The sequence below is a fragment of the Gavialis gangeticus genome, unplaced genomic scaffold (assembly GCF_001723915.1).
Source record: "Gavialis gangeticus isolate Ggan-Ray unplaced genomic scaffold, GavGan_comp1, whole genome shotgun sequence".
Taxonomy (NCBI): Eukaryota; Metazoa; Chordata; order Crocodylia; family Gavialidae; genus Gavialis; species Gavialis gangeticus.
The window spans coordinates 105423557-105433253 of NW_017729024.1; the positions used below are offsets into that span (position 1 = coordinate 105423557).

General features: G+C 46.6%; 1 protein-coding gene across 7 annotated transcripts in view; it reads left to right on the forward strand.

Moving 5' to 3' along the window:
- MLLT3 (MLLT3, super elongation complex subunit) overlaps positions 1 to 9697 on the forward strand; it is a 268280-nt gene that overhangs the window by 220939 nt on the left and 37644 nt on the right. The window lies entirely within an intron of this gene.

The following is a 9697-nucleotide window of genomic DNA, read 5'->3' on the forward strand; positions in this document are numbered from 1 at the left end:
TTTTTTTTTTTTTTTTTTTTGTCAGAAACCCAAAAGCACTTTCCTGTATCTTTCACTGGAAAATAAGTCATTTCCTGATCAGCTGTAGTGTCTGGTTGGTTTGTTCTTTGAAGGGGCCTGCAGCACATGAGTGTGTATTTTAATATCCCTACCTAATTAGCAGTATCTTTTACTACAGAATCATATTTCACAGTGAAAACCTTGTTTAGGCGCATGCTGATCTAGTTAGTTGTGTCAGTATTGTGTAGTTCTAGAGGGCCAAGGGATTTGCTAACTACTGTTGCTTTACTCTTAAACTCCTCTTCAAAGCTTCAGTTGTACAAAGATATAGCAAAGCAGAACTACCTTTTTGGGAAAAAATTAAATTCACTTGAGTGCTTCAAGGATTTGTGTTACATGTTGATTTCTTTGGCTTATATTTGAACCTTTGTGAAGGAGCTACTTGCCAAACTAAACCATCTGGCAAAATAGAGAGAGAAGTTGTTCTATATTTCTGGCAGCCAGTTTTTCATACTTCATCTTTAAAGGGCAGGGAGGCATACATAGAACAACACACATTTATCACTTGAATCTGTTTAAGATATCTGCAAAACTTGTATTTCTGCCTCTGAAATTGATCTGAAGAGAATGATTAAAGGGCGATGATAATGTATCCCTTATCATGGAGAGAGCTATTCTTTAGCTGAAGCAAAGGCAAAGCTTCTCTGATGTCTTAATAATGTAAGCAAAGATTCTTCACATATCTGAGGATAATGGATACCAGGGATAGTATCACCTAACATTCATTACCTCTGTCAGAAAAGCATTGGCTTGCTGGGATTCCAACCTACTTCACCTTTTAATATAATTTTTGGTAGGGAATAAGGATTCAGGACAGAAGAAAATCACACATCTTTGTTTCTTTGTGTTAGTTCATTTTAGTTATTACCAGGGATAATGGGAAGAAATTGCAGACCATTCCAACCAGTACATTTTTAAATGATTAGAATAATCAATTGCAGAAATATTATTGTTTAAACCATGACAGGAAATGGAGAAATGTATGTTGTAGTTATTTTAGTTTCTTTCATTCTATGAATAATTTTTCCATTGCTGTTGAGTTAATATAGGGTAACTTCATTTTTAGATTAAACCCATACAATCCCAAGATAGCGCCCTTTGGGTATACACCTTCTACAGTGGGGATAAAATCTCTGGCGACAATAGGATTTTTGAGTGAGAAACCAGGGTCTAAAGATTCTAGACAGGGAACAATAGGATCTCAAAGTTTCACAAGTTCACGGAGGGGAACAGCAGGGGAAATATACATTCTTAGTGATCTTGAAGAATTAAATTAGGAGTAGATAAAACTTTGAAAATAAAACTTTACAACTTTAGCCAAAGAAAACAGTTTGTAGATTTGATGGCTCTAGTTGATTTATTAGTGCCATATGCAGACTTTTTTTGACCTTTCGAACACAATAAAACACAAGATTGATATGCATTGGGGGTGTAACACATGGAAAGAAATCTTACTGTAGCCAGTGGTGGTGGTAATATGATTACCTTGGGCACCTGTGTTCCTTAAATTAGAATTATACTAAGTTGTAATGATTTGGGACCAACTTAGTTTAAAGGTAAACAAGAGTATGAAGTATGCTTTCTTAGGACAAAGAAAATAACTTTAAGCAGCCTTGTGATAGTAATTTCCTAGTCATGGTGTAATAACCATATACTGGATTTAATATACTACATGGGTAAAAACATTCTAGATCTGATGCTGAAAAAATGACATCATAATGTAAGAAATCCCTTCATAAATGCAAGAGAGAAGCCTGTGAGCTTCAAACAAGCTTTATTTGCCATGGTAACCAACACGAGTAAGTGTACATGAAGCAGGTAAGATTACAGCATGCATCTGAGTCTTAAATGGTTGTTGGAGAAGATTGTTGGAGGAGACAGCCATCTGTATTGTGTTTTTCTTGAAAACTAAGTTAATGTTGTATGCATAATTTTGTGTGCACATAATGTACATATCTTTGAAAGCCACTGCACAAAAACATATTAATCCTAACATGGAACAAGTGCATAAATACCACTGTAATCAGTGCCTTAGAAATAACTAAAGACAACTTCAAGCATGCAAAAATCATGAGCCCAAGGTCTAATCTCACAAAATTGGTTTAAAATTAAAGGACTGTTTAAATATAAATGTTAATATTTTCTTTGGTTTTTTCAGTCGTCTTTGAGTACACTAAGGTCATGATCAGGGATCTGAGTTTTCCATTTCCCATGGGAAAATGGAGAAAAAAATCAGATTTCCCCCCTTTACCCGAGGAAACTGTGGGTTTCTCATGTTAACAGAGAAACGAGCAGATTTTGCACTTTTGGAAAGAGCTGTCTCTAAGCTGGCAGAGTTCCAGCCTACAAGGGGCTGGGGGGGAGTGGAAGGAGGGTGGTCAGGCAGGGGGCGTCATGTGCATGTATATGCACATGGCCTCCAGGCAGCCTGAAAAGCAGCTCCTGTAGGTAAGTGGGGGGATTAAGGCCCCCCTAGGGAGAGAGGGAGGGAGGAAGGGAGTTGGGCAGGGCTGGGACTGCTGCCCAGCTGGGCAGTGCATAGGGCTTGGGGCCTGGGACTGGAATGCATGGCCACAGGGCCCTGGCGGAGAGTGGGACAGGGCCGTAGGCAGCTTGTCTGGGGGGGTGGAGGGGGCGCGGCTTCCTAAGTCTGTGTGCACTCCTGGGGAGGACCTGTGCTCCCCAAATCTGTGCATGAGATGGGCATGGGCTGCCCACTGTGGACTTGAGCTCCCCACCCTGCTGCCCTCCCTCAGGGTCTCCACAGCCCAGCAGGCGTGACCCAGTGCTGCAGGGCACAAGAGGGGCTGCACAGGTAAGCTTGTTGCCACTGTGAGCTCCGTGCTGCCCCAGTGAGATGTCCCCTACCCACGTGGCAGCAGCAAAGGGCACAACCCCATGTCACTGCCGCCGCTGCTGCTATGCAAACAACAAACAACCACACATTAGAAATATTAAAGTTACCAAGCTAAGTGCTCAATTATTAGAAAATGCTCTAATTGAGATTGTCTGGACAATGTTAATTCGGTCCCCATATTTCATAAGGCACTTATTCAATTTTTAGTTAAATGTTCAGATACTATTTTTTCAGAGGATCCCTGTCTCATTACATCAGCAGAGTGGACTACGTTTTTCAAATAAGTAACTTATTCCTTTGTATTGTCATAAATTCCAGAGCATCCATGTTGATTCTTCTATCTAATCTATTCTTCTATTACTAATGAATTGCCTATCAAAAATGACAGTGGGGCAGGGACAGAGCCCATGCACCCTCCCTCATGGCTGTAGGTCCGGCCCTCCTACACCCCTCACCTCTGCCACTCTGGGTCCAGCCTTATTTAACTCTTTCCCTCACTGCAGCTGCTCTAGATCCAGCCCCTCTCCACCACTCCCTTCTGCCATCTCTGCTGCTCAGGGCCCAGGCCTGCTCCACCCCCCACCCCTGCCATTCCAGGTCTGGCCCCACTCAACTCCCCACCTCCCACAAATCTGAATCCAGCCCCACTCTACCTGCCCCTCCATTGCTTCAAGTCTGACTCGACACCACCCCTCCACTCCACATCTCCCTGGCCCACGTCTACCTCCCCTTACCTGCTGGCTATCCTGGAGGGCATCGGGGACAGGTGGTGGTGGGGCACCATCACCGTGATCCCCCCCTTTCACCCTCAGGTAGAGAGGCGGTGGGGGAAGCCCTACTGTTCGGGTGGCTGGGGAGTGTTCGCCACCACTGCAACCTTCCCTGGCCACTTGAGCAGCCTGGGCTGCTCAGCCAATCACCGTCTGCCCTCTCATCAGTGCGTGCAGAGTTGCCCAAAAGTGTTATGGACAGACAGACATACAGACAGACTAAGCCTTTTATTATATTAGAATTATCTACAATGGGAAAGGCATGTTTTTTGGTCGGAGTGCCAAAAACCCCCAGAATGCCTACTCTGGAAGGTGCCAAAGTGCCAGCATTCCAGAAAAAAAAATGAGGGCAGGAGGTACATGGCAGGATCTCCTGTGTGTGCCCCTTGCCCCCCTGCCCCCCAGCCCTGCTGCCCCTGCTCCCCAGCCCAGGCTCCCTGCTGGCAGCAGCTACCCAGAGCCAGCACTGGCTGCAAAGAGCTGCATGGGCTCTGGAGCCTCAGCATCAGCTCTGTACTGGTGCATACAGGCACAGTTCAGAGCACACAGTGGGGGAGGGGCCTCAGGCAGCGCAACCCCGGCCTCTCCTCCGCTCCCGGCACAGAGCTGGTGACTGGGCTCCAGAGCCCAGCGCAGCTGTTTGTATCCAACCTGGGCTCGGCAGCTGCAGCAAGCAAGCGGGCAGGCTGCAAAGAGCTGTGCCAGGCTCCACAGCTCCGGCATCAGCTCCATCCTGGCAGCGACTGCACAGGCAACTCGGGGCAGGCTGCGCTGCCCCACTGTCTGCCCCAAGGTGCATGCGCAGTTGCTGCCAGCATGGAGCTGATGCCAGAGCTGTGGAGAAGCCTGCTTGCTGCAGCTGCCCAGAGCCCGGGCTGGCTACAAACAGTTGCCCCAGGCTCTGGAGTCTAGTCACCAGCTCTGTGCTGGGAGCGGAGGAGAGACTGGGGTTGCGCTGCATCAAGCCCCTCCCCCACCGCCCGCTCTGAAGTGCACTGGCACACAGCGGTACAGAGCTGATGTTGGCTGGGGTTCCGGAGCCCAGTGCAGCTGTTTGGAGCCTCCCAGCGGCAGTCGGCCCCAGCTCTGGGTAGCTGCTGCCAGCCACAGAGCCTGGGCTGCTCCCAGCAGGCAGCTGGGATGCTGCAAGCCCTGCTGGGAGCAGTCTGGGCTCCAGCAGCTACACAGAGCCAGGGCTGGCTGTGGCATGCCGAGTGAAATGGCCTTGCATGCCAGAGGTTGCTGACCCCTGATCTGACCCCTGAAGGTACACTGATACATTGGCACAGATGTACATTAGTTTGGGGTCAGCACCGATGTAAAGAAAATTCACTATTGTAAATCAGCCTGATGTCGCCAGTAATTTGGCTGATAAATGCCTATGAATGTGTGCAGCTGCAGTGCAGCATATAGGCAGCAGAGAGCAGAGGAGCACAGCCCAGCAGCTTGGAGAGCTGTGTGCAGCTGGTAAGGCTCTTGTGGTGGAAGGGGAGGGGGGCAGGAAGGGGTGTGGAGAAGGTAAATCAAGGCCCCTGTGGTGAGGGAGGGAGTGGACAGAGCTTGGGGCTGGGGTAGGAGCTGCCCAGATGGAGTGTGAGACACAGCTGCGGCTCAGTTGGGTGTTGGGAAGGGGGGACAACTCCCACTGCTGGCTGGGGTGGCACCGAGCTCTTCCCAGGGGGGTGGGAGGGTTAGACCAGGCTGTGGTCAGAGCAGGCAGTGGCAGCGCTGGGAGGGAGGCTACAGCCTCCCCCATGTAGCGCCCTCCCAGTGTTGCCACCTGCCTTAAGTGCAGCGCAGCCCAGCCCAGCCCCCTCTGGGCAGAGCTGCCCCCAGTCCTTGCCCCAGCCCTACTCCTCCCTCACTGCAGGGGCCTTGATCTGCACCCTGCACCGCTCTTTTTCCCTCCCTGTCCACCATACCAGACTTACCAGTTGGCTGCAGCTCCTCAAGCTGCAGGGCTGCATACTGGAAATCGGATTGCTATTGGCTGATATGCCTCCTTAAAAATTGGCTATTGGCCCCCAAAATTGGCCCCCAAAATCTCTATTGGTACACCTCTAATACTATCCTGTATTGAATACAGAATTATTCATTTCTTTATGAGCTTCTTGGTGCTCTTAAGGCATAGTAGTTCTATATAAATGATAATACGTTTAGCTTCACAGCAAATCTGTGAGTACTGTTATCCCCATTTTAAACACGAGGAAGTTATTTGCAGAGTTCAGACAAAATTGTCAGATGTTAACTAATTTTGAGTGCCAATTCTGAAAAGATTAGGACCCACACTTACTAAGCACATAGCCTTTGTATGTGTTCCAAGCTGAGCTCCCATTGACTTGAGTTGCAGTTGTAAACAATCATCACTTCTGCAAATAACATGTTTGTCTCAAGGCAGGCATCCAAAACAATGAGGAAGTGATTTCGCCAGGATTACATAGGAATAGAATCAATTTCTGTAGGGTGGCATAAAAATCCTAACCATGAGGACCATCCTTTCTTTTTCCTGTAAATATTTTCTTCATTCATTACAGGCCTTCCAACACTTTCTCAGTCAATAAAGCAAAGATCCCATAGATAGCAGCTCCCTATACTCTGTAGTCCTGCTTCACCAGTATAATGCAGAGGTCCAATAGAAGAAAGAACAAGGTGTTAAATTAAGGTTGTGTTTAATTTAGGCATGTCTGAACTGGTATATTAACATTTCTGCAATTTGAATGTTTTTAATTGTAAATAATTAAATCATACAAATCTCTATTAAAGTCATAAAGTATGCATACATCTAAGTGAGAGTGATCTAAAGCAGGACATTATTCTGGTGAATAACTTGTTTGCCAAAAAATGCAATTTCATAGATTTCATCGACATTAGGGCTGGAAGGGACCTCGGAAGATCATCAAGTCCAGCCCCCTGCCCAAAGGGCAGGAAGTCAGCTGGGGTCATAGGATCCCAGCAAGATAAGCATCCAATTTATTCTTGAAGGTGTTCAATGTAGGTGCTTGAACCACCTCTGATGGAAGACTATTCCAGACCTTGGGGGCTTGGACAGTATAGAAATTCTTCCTTATGTCCAGCCTGATACGTTCTTGCAGTACTTTATAACCGTTCTACCTCCTCATCCCTTGGGGTGCTCTGGTGAACAAACATTCTCCCAGATACTGGTGGTCACCCCGATAAACCTATTAGGTGGCCATCAAATCACCCCTGAGCCTGCGCTTTTCCAGGCTAAAGAGCCCCATAGCTCTCAGTCTGTTGTCGTAAGGTCTGTTTTCCTGACATCTGATCATGCACGTGGCTCTTCTCTGGATTCTCTCAAGCTTCTCCACATCCTTTTTGAATTGTGGGGCCCAAAACTGATCACAGTACTCCAGCTGCGGCCTCACCAAGGCCAAGTACAAGGGGAGAATGATGTCCCGGGATTTGTTTGAGAAGCATCTATGGATGCAAGCCAGCATTTTGCCCACTTTACTAGCCACAGCATCACATTGCAGGCTCATGTTCATTTTGTGGTCAATGATGACCCCCAAGTCTCTTTCTTCCGTAGTACTAGCCAGCGTAGCACCGCTAAGCCTATAAGGATGCTGCAGGTTTCTCCTCCCAAGGTGGACAACCTTGCATTTTTCAGTGTTAAACACCATCAGGTTCTTGTCCGCCCATTTGCTGAGCCCGTCCAGGTCAGCCTGGATCACACTCCTGTCTTCAGGTGCGGATGCTTTGCGCCAAGTTTGGTGTCATCGGTGAACTTGGTCAGTCTGCTTCCGACTCCAATGTCCACATCATTAATGAAGATGTTGAACGATATGGGTCCAAGGGCAGAGCCTTGGGGGGACCCCACTGGTCATAGGGCACCATGACGTTTGACTTCCGTCAATTACCACCCTCTGGGTCTGACCATGGAGCCAATTTCTCAGCTAGGAGATCATGGTGGACCCAAGGCCACAACTGGCCAGTTTTGCCAAGAGGTGATCATGGGATACCAGATCAAAGGCTTTTTTGAAGTCAAGATATATGACATCAATTTCTTCTCCCTTGTCCAAGTGATAGGTGATAGGTCACCTGCTCGTAAAAGGAAATGAGATTGGTCAAGCAAGACCTACCCACAACAAACCTCTGCTGGTTATCCCTCAGGATGTTGGCATTGGCCAGTCCATTAAGGATGGCCTCTTTAATAAACTTTCCTAAGATCTTCCCCGGGATAGAAGTCAGGCTGATGGGCCTATAGTTTGCCGGATCACTTTCCTCCCTTTCTTGAAGATAGGTACCACATTGGCCTTCTTTCAGTCTTCAGGCACTACACAAGAGCACCAGGAGTTCTCAAAGATCCGTGCCAGAAGCTGGGCTATGACGCTCGCCAGCTCCTTGAGTACCCTGGGGTGTCAATTGTCAGGGCCAGCTGACCTGAAGGTTTCCAGCCTCTCAAGATGTTCCTTTACAAAGTCAGCATTGATAGAGGGCAGGGGATCTCCCTCACCTAGACCTTCCTGTCCCGTAGTGGGCATGGGTGTGGGCGTCCCATGGGACTGACAAAAGACCGACGCAAAGTACCCATTTAATAGGTTGGCTTTTTCCTGGGCGTCAGTTGTCAGTTGCACAGACCCAAATTATTTGCAAGATTGAGTTCAATCTCTGATCCATGTTACCCAACTCATGTTCCATTAATGTGTGTCCACTCCCCATGGATGATGCTCTGTTCACCAGGGCACCCATTAGAGTAACTAGAAATAATGGCCACAAACTGACAGAGAGCAGATTCAGGTTAGACATTATGCCTGTGTGAAGCAGCTAGTATTCGTTTCAGATTTGGCTGATTAGGGGGACAGTGATTCAATTCAGTGATTCGAATCACTGTCCCGAATTGATTCAGCCAAATCTGATTCAGAGATTAAGCGCTTCTGAATCTCTGAATCACACAGGCCCATCCCCCGCTGGCTCTCCCAGCCCTGGCAATGACTGTCCCGCCCACCTTAGCTCCTGGCACTTTGGGGGAAAAAAAAAACCCTGCATTTGCCGGGTGCTCCCCAGCAGTGGGGCGATCCCTGCTGCCCCCCATTGCCCGACACTACATGGGGGGGCTCTGCATGAGCCTGCCAATCCCCCGTCCACCCCAGCTCAGCACTAATTAGCAGCGCAGCAAATAGGTGCACCTGTGGTGCATGTAGTTTGCTGCACCTCAAACAGGTTTGAGTTGCCGCAAACTTCATGTATGCACTTGTCAGGCCGCACACAAAATGTCAGGTTACTAGATGGCATGGTCATAGTTTTGGATTTGGAACACAGGTTTTAGTTTGTGATGATGCTTGCTTCTGATTTGTTAGAGCTTATGGGTTGATTGGATGTTGGAACGGGAAGGTCAAGTTATGTATTATCTATATTTAAACAAATACTTTTAATTTTAAAAATCTCTTCCTCTGCACGCCTGTTCCTTTGAAGAGCAGACAGAGAAATCTAACTTCCATTCTTTAATGAACTAATTCTTGTCATTTTTAACTCACAAATAGGAAGTGTTACTTTTTTCAAAATATTCTGCTTTATAGAAAGAAGTCATTCACACTGAAAAGGGTAAAACATTTTTTATTTAATATCTTGAGTTAAAAATCAGTAGCCAGAATTTGTGCATTCCAGTTGTTTGCCTTTAGCCTCTTATAAATATGCTAGTTTGTCATGCCAAGTGACATTTTACCCCATTACCACATTAGCTATATTTTTATCACAAGGGATGCAGTTCTTTTTTCAAGTTAAGGTTAAGCTCATCTGAAGACCACCAAATAGCCCTTGTATAACTATTGAACACAGAGCCAACAATTGTCCATAGGCTGTTTTATTCTTTTTAAGTAAGTTTTTTTTATTTCATAAATATTTAAAAAGATGCACAGTGATAAAATCATGTAATTGTATTTGCACTAGCACCTATGGGCTCTAGTCAGGAATAGATCCCACCATATCGGACACAGTCATACAAGCCTTGATAATACAGATCCGATTAAAAAAAAAAAAAAAAAAAAAAAAAAAA